Source organism: Chelmon rostratus, chromosome 6, assembly GCF_017976325.1.
Source record: "Chelmon rostratus isolate fCheRos1 chromosome 6, fCheRos1.pri, whole genome shotgun sequence".
NCBI lineage: Eukaryota > Metazoa > Chordata > Actinopteri > Chaetodontiformes > Chaetodontidae > Chelmon > Chelmon rostratus.
In genome coordinates, this window is record NC_055663.1 from 16,146,472 (window position 1) to 16,158,230 (window position 11,759).

The 11,759-nt window shown below is 41.3% G+C and overlaps 1 protein-coding gene across 1 annotated transcript in view; it reads right to left on the reverse strand.

Moving 5' to 3' along the window:
* Window positions 1-7,554, reverse strand: part of sema4ba (sema domain, immunoglobulin domain (Ig), transmembrane domain (TM) and short cytoplasmic domain, (semaphorin) 4Ba) — a 40,690-nt gene extending 33,136 nt beyond the window's left edge. Inside the window, exon 1 of the mRNA XM_041939732.1 lies at window positions 7,305-7,554. The gene's annotated coding sequence lies outside the window, so the exon portion shown is untranslated. The remainder of the gene's footprint in view (window positions 1-7,304) is intronic.
* Between the last annotated feature and the right edge of the window lie 4,205 nt (window positions 7,555-11,759).

The window sequence follows — 11,759 nt, forward strand, 5'->3', positions numbered from 1 at the left end:
CTTGTCACTCAAGAGTATCACCCTTTAGACCGTGCTAATGCAGTCACTCAAGGGCAAATTTGTCAAGCTATATTGCTTGGTTAAGATCTAATTTAGCATGTTTATAGTTCACATTCTTGCATGTGCCCTCTTCCTTTTTTCCCTTTCAATCACACTGTACATAGCCTAGCACACAGCAAAATTATGGGGCCCACATTGATCCCTAGGCTAGATGATTTAATGGCTGAGTGACTGTTCTATTTAACCAGACAAGCATAATAAGAGGATTAGCAACCTATCAGATGACAGAGTTCAGCGTGCTTGGCTGCAGGTATACAGGCAGATATCCTATATCACATGATTTGTTAATCACTGTGCAGATGGTATAAATTAGTTCAGTCTAAGAAAGTAAAATAATAACAACTAAGACACGTAATCAAGAAAAATCACATGTTCGTGACATTTTTACTGCCAAGTTGCTCTCACAAGTTAGTGAAGCTAGAATGGTGTTCAGCACTTCAAAAGACCCCTCAAAGTTCATGTGCCTCTTTGTTCGCAGTGAAAAGCTCACATTGGCGTGCGTCTGCGATGCAATCAGAGTCCTGACACGTCCATACAGCGCCCAGGCCCCCACAGCTGGATGCACGTAGGTGGGAGCTGATGTCATGGAGAGATGGAGGTGAAATGACCTGTTACTAGGAAGCTGAGCCTCTCCACTGTGATATCAGAGCATGAGCAGACATCTTCAACCACTTTCGTAACTTAGAGGTGAGGTGTGCTCCGTCATGTCGCAACCATACAGACAAAAAGTACAAAAGTATCAAGTTAATTAATAAAACTTTACAGCTTACATTAAACCATCTTTTTTACTTTCAGATTTAGTAGTAAAATTAATTATCCAAAAGGATGAGACATATTACTTGTAAACCAGAAAAGGTCAATGTGCTGTTTAGGTTGACTGACATCAGTATAAAAGTTGAATAAGTGGTTAAAGCAAACATTCGAGTCATGTTAGGAAACATCTACGTTCTTAAGTATCCCAGAGTAACTCAGTTCCAGCTAAGCCAGAGCGTGAGCTCTGTAGCTCACGCTCTGATGGGGAGGTGATTCATCACATTATTTATAAACTATAAGATGTAAGTTCAGTGGCTTGACATACAAGCAGGGGCAGAATAAATAGGCCTGTTTTGCTTGTAACACAAACTAAACATAAGCTGACAAATGCAGAGGCCAGAACTGAGACTGTCAGCACATATGCTCTGTCAAAGCAGAGTCAGACAAGATCACATATGGTCTGTGCTGTTGGACAGCATGTATCCCCGTCTCTGTCACCTAAACCAGTAAGACCCACTGACCACAGCAGAAGTCATATTGGGAAAGGGGAAGCATCGGCAGTGTTAGTTCCTGTGAGATTAAACTGCACCTGCAATCTGAACAGCTTCATCCCCCCCAGATGTCTGGAGGCCTCGCTGAACCCAAAGCCAGCACATCTATAACTGTCTCCTCGACTGCCCAGACTCTTGTGGATAACTGCCAGAAAGAAAGCAGAGATGCAGAGGGATCTGAGCCCTGCAGCCACTCATGCTGCACAAAAAGTGCTGAAAGAGGCCATAAGATGGCTTGTGTGCTGTGTCTTAATATATCACATCTTCAATCCAATCTGATGAATTATTCAGACGGTGCTATCTACTGTGCCTCTCACCTAAAACATATGCCATGCCAGCCTGTCTGCCAGGTCTGACTTACACTCTGTCCAGCCACAGGAAGCTTTTAGTCCGCTCCTGTCCTGTGGTCTCTGTTACATTTAACCCCCTTCCTCTATCTCTATTTCCATCTCTTGGACTGGAGGCATAAAGCATTGAGGTAAAGGGATTATGTTACCATGTCAGGGATCAGTCTGTACAAGATTTTTCAAAGAAAACAATATCTTTTTGCTACTACTGTGCAAATCTATGGGTTGTCAAGGCTGGGGTGTGTCAGAACAAAGTAGTTTGCACGTTGTGTTGTCTGACCATATCTGAAAGCTAAAGAGTTCTTAGCTGTTGTGAATGCCAGACTCAAAGCTTACAAGAAAAGCCTGCCATCATAAAAAGACATAAGGATGCTGTTCGACAACTGTCAGGTACTCCAGTCTCATATGGACACCAAGCACTTGGCTAACTAAGTGCCAGCACTACCTTAAAAAAGGTCAGTTCTGGAAAAGCCTTTGACTTTTTGGCAAAGAAGTGTTCAACTTTGCTACTCTGGGCTGTATCAACGATGGGGGACATCGAGCAGAAAACAGAGCCGAGCAAGTTGGATTGCATACTTCCAGAGCATTAACGTGGCCATTAGAGTGCTCTCGATGGATAAAAGGTGCACACTCACTTCCCCGTGCACTGTTTATGGATCTTAGCAGAGCATGAAATGACTAAATACCAGCATGACTCCCCTGTCATCGTCCTTTGCACGTTTCTCAATCAGAATTTTCAGCAAGGATACCTGCCTGAAAAACATGTGACCCACCCAAGAAGTATTTGTGTCCAAGGTCACAGAACAACAACTTAGTCAGAAGAGTAAAACGTGCGTTTGAACCAGTAATGTGCATCAAATATCTTTCTGTAACCTTGTTCTTAGTGAAAAATGATATTGTACATTAATATTAAAAGACACACAGCTTGTTTACAGTGAAGCAATTAGATGCCTGTGATCAGAGACTTACAACAGGAATGTCTGAAAGGGTCAGTGGCACATTAGCAGAGTAAAGGGCACAACCTGGAATGCTCAGAGATATCAAATCACAGCAGTGGGGGAGGGACAGGCTGCTAAACAAGGCTCAGTTGGAGGTTGATTCCATTAATCAGGCCTACTCTAGTACTCCTGTCAGGAAGCACACGCACATATCCGGTCGCTAATAACAACCTGATGCACGTTTTCTGTATGCGACACCTTATAGTCGTCCCTTAGGTCCAGTGTCACAAGTGTAGATGCGCACATGGCGACGAGGATTAAAATAGAACATTATTATAAACAAGCAACATGCAAGAGGAACAGGTGTTGGCTGGAGGGTGATGGAAACAAACGCTGAAAAGAGAATTCTGTGATTCTCACACCAGCGCATAAGAAACGCTGACCTAAGTGTAAACATACTCCACATGGTTTCCCAAAGCTGTCTCACAGGCTTGTGTACGGTTAAACTAAAGCACTGCAGGAACAAGGTGAGGCTTCACACGTCATGTGATGTGTTTTGGTGCATGTTTCATACTGGCTAAAAGGCAGATTTGAGAATATCTGTGGAACAAACACAGCAATCTGGCCATGTTCCATGTCCACATTCATTTCCCACATCGTGGCACAGCGCTGGACTGGGAATAAACAGAGGAGCCCGCTGTGCTCCCAGAATTCATGTTTGCAGAGTTCCCATCAGTGAGCACACAGTAATAGGACTCCCTGAAGGCCTGTATTTAACCTTTAGGCTACAAGTGGCTAGCCACTCCACAGCAGCCCCCTCCTCTGCCTCAGCTTTTAACCCCTTTCTGACTCGTTTCTGTCAGCACAAACAGAAAAGTCTAATAAAAATACAGATCATGTGATACGACCGAAAGGTCAAGAACAGATGGTGAGATTATTGTCAACTGCTCTTTCCAAACTTAAAGATGAACTTTAAATCTCAACATTCAGGACATGGAAGAGAGGGCAAAGTGCTGATGAAGATCAAGTGATATGATCAAAAGCTCCAGTACAAGCCCCTCTGGTCTGTGCCACTCAAACCATTCCCAATTTTGAAATGACACAAATCATTCTAACTAACAACCAGGAAATGAATCATTATCAGTGCAGCTTGGTAAATATAGCAGAAATGGCTCCAAGCTAGCAGCATGTCCTATTTTAAACCACCTTTTTGAAAACAGTTTTCTTGTCTGCAGATGAACTAATTTCATGGCATCTGAATACATTGTGCAGGTTTCCACAAAACTAGAATTTTACAAACCCTCTACATCTGCGTGATTTTTTCCATTTCTGCAGAGTAATTAGGGGAGACAACACTTTGCTACGGTTTAGGACAAGCTGCTTTTATTTGGCCCATGTTGTGATACTGCAGTAAGCACAGCTCTCGTCTTGGAAGGCAGCATGCATTATTTTGGCAGAAGTTTAAAAACATACCTTCAACTTCTGGACAGATACAACAGAACAATCTAAACTGTGATCCAATTCTGAGCTATGCACAATCACACACATTTTCATACTGTAATTCCACACATACTTTGTTTGAACCTGTGTTATTGGCGTGAAATCTAAAATAAAAATTTTGACACCAAACCACATGGAGAGGAAAACAGCACATAATGGGACAATCCAAAAAAAAAATCTCTCTCTCACACACAGACACACACACAATGACAGGGAGAGAGTCAACCTGACTATACAAACAGATGAAGGCGATGGATCAGAGTAGCCTAATGCTGAGAAAATGCCCTTGGGATATGCTGACAAAACGGAAACATGTGCATATGGGGCCAGCATGGGGGATTAAGCTGTGATAAAACAGTGTGATGCAGAAAGATTTATTTCTTCTTTGTCTTTTCTCCTCTGAACAGATTTAGTAATGTGCAACAGGTTGCTCACTGCTTTGAGCAGCTTCACAACACAGAAGCATAATTTTTGCTTCTTTTCCTTTCAGCAGACTTGATGTAGAACAGCACTGCATCAAATAAATTTTCATGATGCAAAGGAATGTTTTAGTGTTCCAGTTAAACTCTGCAACAGTCATACTCAGGCTTCCTCTGCAAGTAACTATCACCATGTCATGAACTATATTTTTGCGAAGAGGCCTGGATTTGAAGTATTGATATTACAGGCACCGCACTTTACCAACGAGCCAAAGCTTTTCTGACAGCATCATACAGGCAGTTCATTGTCAAGGCCGCCGGTATCCAGAATGCAACTGCCAGCTGTTTTCTTTGTGGATAAACCCAAAAGAAAACAGCAGGCCAAGGTCAGCACAGACAGGCTATTCTCCTACGGCAGACAGATGAATCTCCATAAATGAGGCCATGAAACAAAAACTCTCTCTGTCACAAATGAGATAGCACCATTGATTATATTCCACCCTCTCGTGGAATAATTAACCATTCTCAAAAACAACATGAAAGCTCCTCTTTATTCCAGTTCTGTTGGGTGTTTGTTCATCATTTGAGGATCTTTCTCTGTAGGCTGGGTTTCCATCCACCTGTTTTTATGTGCATTTTCCATTTGCACATAAGACAAAAATTGAGAAATGCCGAAAATATTTAATATTCACAAAATAGCACGAGGAAGTTTTTAGGGGAGGTGGAAAAGTTAATTTACTGATTAAAGCAAAATGCAACAAAGCTACTTAAATATCTATCTTCTGCACCACTAAAGAGACTGAAAACAGCGGCAGATGAAAACATCAGATGTGGAGAGGGAAGGAGACTGTAACATTCCTCAAATTAAAACGTGAAACAAACAAAAATGCCATTTGGCCGTTGTGGTTTCTACAGTTTATCACCATTTGAGGTTTGACTAGTGCTCATTTATTTATGTCACCTTGTTGCACCCTCTTCTTCTGAAATTGTTCAAATTAGCACAGTCAGTTGTCGAATATAATATGTAATATTCGCACAACATTAGTGAATGGAAACACGCATTAAATAGCTTTTTCTTTTGCAGAATTTCTCGAAATTCGCTTAAAATTTGTACTGTATTTGAATGGAAACCAAGCTCATGCAAAAGCTTGAATGGGATGGTTATCTTTCATGTCTAGCTGCCCTGTTAGCACAGATTCAGATGGACTGGCCCCTAAGAGGGATATCAAGCTCTCCTAAGGACATCTGGAGAGGAACCCTCTCCACTCTAAAAGTGTGTTGCATGGGCAGAATGATGTATGTGAAAAGTTTGACACTTAAAGGCTGTTTTCAAATGTATGTGTTGAAGGAGGAAAGTATCTCTATGCTAACTTTAAAGGTAAAGATGTGTATGTACGACATTATTCTATGCCACCTTAAGTAGTTTAGAAGTCAATCACGGTCCGGAATTTAACTTCCACAAGTGTGATGTGGAAACTAAAAAACTCTAAGCACAAATGCACTGATGATGACCGATAAGTTGGAGCCATCTCCAGTCTAGTAGATAATGTTAGCAGATTCTTGCTTTTCCAATGAAGAAGTAGTAGATGTACGAATCTTTAAAAACCATATCAGACACAAGTGATTACTCCAGGAAAGGTATGTTACGCTGTATGTCCTGTAAAGTAAAATAGCAAATATTAAAACCTGGGCTAAATCTCATGGTGGAAAAAAAAAACCATATGTCGTTGCTGCTTCACAAAACAGTCTGCTCAAACTCTCATGGCACAGGAGAAGGAGCTTGAGAGTTTTTCAAGTAAAAGGCACTTGGCAGTGCAAACTCAAAAGCAGGCAAGAAGAGTAAATAAAAATCGCCTCATTGACTTTTGACAAACTTTTTCATTTACGGGTTCTATCCATTAACTACCACCCACACAGCCAACAATTTGGCATTAGTCTTGATTGTGCTGCCAGCAGCGTGTGGGTGAGGGATCTGAATTTCACACAATAACACCTGATGCCTCTGTCTCGCAGCTGCCAGCATCACACCGTGAACCCCTAACCCGCGTCACAACACAAAACTCCTCAACAGCCTGACTGTGATGGCTCTCAACTATCACAACCACACACACAAGACAATTAAGACCTTGTGTTGATATTTATGTTCTCCTTCTCGCCCGTCAGCTTTTCCACACTCCTCTGGGTTCACATAAAGTTTCCAGGCTGGGAGAGGATGTGTGTACACTGGCTGCCACATTCACTAACTCCTATCTGTGGAAAGAGGCCCCACTCCCAGTCACAGGCTCCCTCCTGATGAGTTGTGCCTCAACTTAAAGAGTCAGAGACATCCACTGTTTTTTTCTGCATTGCTAGAGACACTCACACACAAGCCAGAGAGCCTTAAAACGCAAACACACCCAAGGAAATAGCTGTGTTTTAAAGAAAATAAGTCTGGGACAGACATCTCTTAATGCAAGGGTAGCTCCTGCACATACACCATCACCCACAACCACAAGATGCACTCAGGCTGGGTCTTTAATGACCCCCTTGCCCTGCTATCACCTTGCGATAAAGACCTACTGGAGAGGGCGGAGGGCTGCTGCGTGTCAGCTCACACCCACTTATCCCTTTAAAGACAGAAACTAACAACAAACCCCCCGCAGGCTCAGTCATAAAAAGTTTCAAATTCTCTAACAGGGAAATGTCAGGTTATGCTGGCATCATTTCAATAGGTAACAAGAACTGCAGTGTACTCACTCATCAATGATTCATGAAGCTGAAGGCACCACACCACAGTTAATGAACACAAAGGTAGTCTCTATAACAGCAGAGCTAACGCTCTTTTCCGACTCAGCTGAGACACAAAAAAGTCCCTCAGATCTAAAAAAGGTTTCCTTTAGGTGACACAGACAGATCGATTCCTAAAGCGTCAGAGGAAAATCCACAGAAACAACAGAGTTTAAAGCTCTGGCAGATGACAGCTCTGAGTCCGCAGGTCCACACTCTCCCGCTCCCTGACACCGTGTCATACTACAGCCTGCCTCTAACGACTCAACACACTGGAGCTCCTCCCATCACACGCTGTCAGAGAGAGGGGGAGGGAGCGATGAGAGAAGAGGAGGGAGGTGCACTTCTGCAGGATGAGCTTGACTCATTTTTTACTTAAATCACCAACGTGCAAGTTTACACATTACTCGGATAGATTTTTTAGGGGAAGTGGAACCATTATTACATGTTGGAGAATATGTGACTCTGTGTAATTTGGAAACTCTTGTACAAGGCTCTTAAGGCCAAGTGTGACATTGCGTCTTAACAGTGAATTTGCTTTGCGTGATTTAGACAGAGATAACCAATAACAAGTTTGGGGCTTTATCTCACCCTTCACACAAAGTTTTAAAACAAAACAAAAAAACTTTGCACCACCTTGTGCAAAAGCCACTTAGGAAAGTTATACAAGAAAACATTGCAACGTTCGATGACGCGGCTGAATTTATAGTGTGAGCAGAAACTAAATGAGACAAAGTCCTAATCACATTGAACATAGCCTTGGAGCCTTTTTTTTTTTTTTTTTTTTTTAGCTCTCCTGGGAGTTGTTTCCCTTGTTATGGACTGCAGATGTTTGCCTCTCAGCCAGCTGCTTGCACCCATACAAAGACTGACTTTAATGATTGTAATTACCAGTAACTTCAAGCTACTGGAAAATAAACCAAATCTATCTGTCCTAAATCACAGTTATCAATGAACTGCTTTCTGTGCATTTAGTATCTGTGAAAAGCTAAAATCTTTGTTTCTGACACAAGATATCCATGTATAGACTGTAAAAGTGTGGGACCATCCACAGATCTGTTGTCTTTTACAACATGCAGAAGTCACCAATGATCATCCCCAACAATCTCAGAAAAAAGTGGCAGAACTGCGACTCTCATGGTAAAAAATGAATAAAAAAATCATCACTATGCTCCCAACATTCAGTATGGTATCCATGCTTTTTGTACTTCTATCATTAATACATTACAGTTATGTAGAAAGGTTTTTAAAGTAGCTTTTTTAGTAAACAGATCCCAGATACTGCCATACCTACTGCATACTGTAAGGCTGCTGCAGCACTGTTTATTTCAGGCTTCAACCATCACTACATTGTACTTTTATGGTGAATCAAATGGTACCTTCATTATGTGCCTGTGACTGCACACCTGTGAAAAATGTAAATGCTCTGGCACAAACATGCACCCACTGTACCTTGAGTTTTGAGCATGAAGGTTAGTTGTTTACTTCTTCATAAGAAACATTCTTTTCATTTTCCAAGTTAATCTTAAACATCATGGACACGATAATCTGATTAAAATGTTGAACTGGAATTTTATCATGCAGTTGCAACACTGTTCATTTGCTGTCATAAAATACAGTAACTGTTTACATTTTTCCTGCACATTTTAAAGTAGTTATAAGCATTTCTCCAGTGTCAAATGTCAAATTAACACTGTGTAATACTGTTTCTATGGTATGGAATGTGCTGTAACTTACTGTAAATCAATGACAGATCCAGCAGAGATTTACAGTACTACAGGCTACATGAAAGGCACATGAGGAAGACACTAAGAGCCAGTGTGTGAAGCTGAGACACAAAGTGGTTCTAAAATAACACTCAAAACACTGGCAAGGACATAGTTTTCAGGCCATGATACTGAAAGCACAACAGAAGTGATGCAAAGTCTCAGAAGGGGCCATTTCATGAATTGTAAAGGGGACACTTAGCTCCAGAAAAGCACATACTGCTCTTTATGTTGCATAAACAGAGCCTGGATTGATTTGTTATACTAGTATCTTGATATCAGTAAAACTACTTCAAGTTTGTTATCAAACATATGTTCTAAATGCTTCATAGAGAGAACGGGAGGTGTGCATGTAGATGTTTGAAAATGCCAATGAATGAACACCGAAGTGCTGAAAAAGTCCTGTTAAAGTGAAGCGTTACCAAGTAACTTCACATGCCTTCTCCAAAAATATTTCCAGGGTAAATAGAGAGAAGTGTAAGATAGCGGGGTGTTGAGACGGGGACGCCTGTTTCTAAAATAGCAGATGCTAATTATACACTTTAGGCAACTGCTAAGGAGGGAGATGCGATGCCAGCTTTGAGGTGCAGGGATTGTGAATGTCAGCTCAGTGTATCTGTGCAGAGTCAAGATCTGTCACAGTCACCTGAGACGTAGTTAGGCCGCAGCTACAATACTCACTGGATGTCTTATTTACAGCCTATGTCGGTCAGACACCCCCTCGCCTGTTGGACGGGTAACACACCTCTTGCTGAGTTGAACCACCTGCCACTGCAATACAGACGACCTTTTGTAAACAATCCATAGAACATGAAAGAGCCCTCCGGCAGACGTCTAAACACGTGGCTCGGACCAGTCAAACAGACAAAGACGGGCCTTCTTCGCTGCCTCTGACCACGCTAACGTGGCTGTTCTTAAAATGTCGCTTTTTATTTCCTCTGTTCACCCTGACTTCTACCCTACCATTTACAATGAGAAAATGCAGAAATGTTCATTGGTTGGAAAAGGCTTAGGACAATGGGAAAATCACTTAAGGGATGGATGTCAACTGAAGGCTATTCAAATCAGTTTTGGTTGGTTAAATAAATGAAATAATATTAATAATAAATATTAAGAAATGGGAGACATTTGAGTATACCATTTGAAAAATGAGGTTGAAAATGAAGTTGAACGTGAAAGACTTTGTTGCTTTGTGTTGGAAAATGAAATCAATCTTTTTACCCATTGATGGCTAATAAGAAAGACTGAATTTGCTTGAGAATATTCTGAAAAGATGGATGTACTGTTGTGCATTGTTTGCATTCCTCTTTAATTTAGGAAATTTCTGTATCCTCTAAGTAAAAATGGCTTTTTTGTATTTGTTAAGCAATGATGTCAATGTTTTGTTTTGTTATTTTTTACTTAGTATCAGTGGTGATCTACTGTATTAGTGACATGATGATCAATGAACTGTACATAAAGAAACTACAAACAACCACACACCTCCCAGGCAATGGCCAAAAATATCTGGTGAGTTCAATAAAGCTGGAGAAGACGTGTGCAACAAATTTCAATTCTAATAAACAATAACATTTAAGCTTGTGACATATGTAAGCTTTTGCGTTACATACCAATAAAAATGCAGGTTTTGATATTCTCTTCAGCATGTTTCACACACTGGAAGAAGTGTTGACAGGTCATTCTGTATAAATGAATCACAGTTGAGGAATTTCAGCTTTGTAATAAGCCCTCGTGCTTCATGCATTAGCTTAATGGAAATAGACCGGATAGCAGCACTAGGCTACTTAAAGGCACTAAGTCTCACAGAAGTACTGAATGAAGGCAACTGAGCAGCCCCGGCACCTGACTCTCTGCCTCGTGTTATCGCCTCTGTGTTCTAGCGTCATGTCATCAAGTCGAATCTCGGTTTTACTGCAGTCATGTGCTTGTTAACACAGCGCTGTCCAATATGTTGAAACACAGTAATTTTGTGATTCATGTGCCAGAAAAATGTGACAGATAACAACTGCTTTGGTCACTTCCTCCTTCTTCTTTACCTTAGCAGCTGTCCAGCAAAACAGTAATGTAAGAGGCACATTTGAAGATAACATGCTCTGTCTTTCCAGGCTACCTATAGCTTTGTGGGGACCAAGTGCTTTTCACTGGAGTGCCAACCCTGTTTTTATTTTTTCAGTGGGAAGGAAGTACAACAACATCGAGACCCTGCATGTTTTCAGCACTCGAATCGCTGTGAACAAGAAGTGAAATATATTTCACCTTTTAGCAGAAAACAGCGCTGTGGATCTAACAGGTTGTCAGTAAATGCATAGTAACAGCAGGGCCATGGTCGACACTTCAAGCATCTGCTCTAGCAGCTACAAGGAAAATCCCAGTAAACAAAAAACTAACTCTGAGTTGTAAAGCAAAAACAGCCAGCAAAGTCACAGCAACTCAATTAAGGCCTCACGCCACTTACATTTGCCCTTTTTCCAGCCTCAGCCTTAATGTGAACACACATCATTGCAAAACACAGACGCTGCGGATTTATTATTTGTTACTAGTTTAAATGTTTAACCCCTTACCTCACAGTTTCCCCTTTAAAGTTGTTAAAATCATCTTATTCTACAGTGACGGTTTCTGTTTGTGCCAACTCTTCATTAAACCTAAATGATGTTTACGC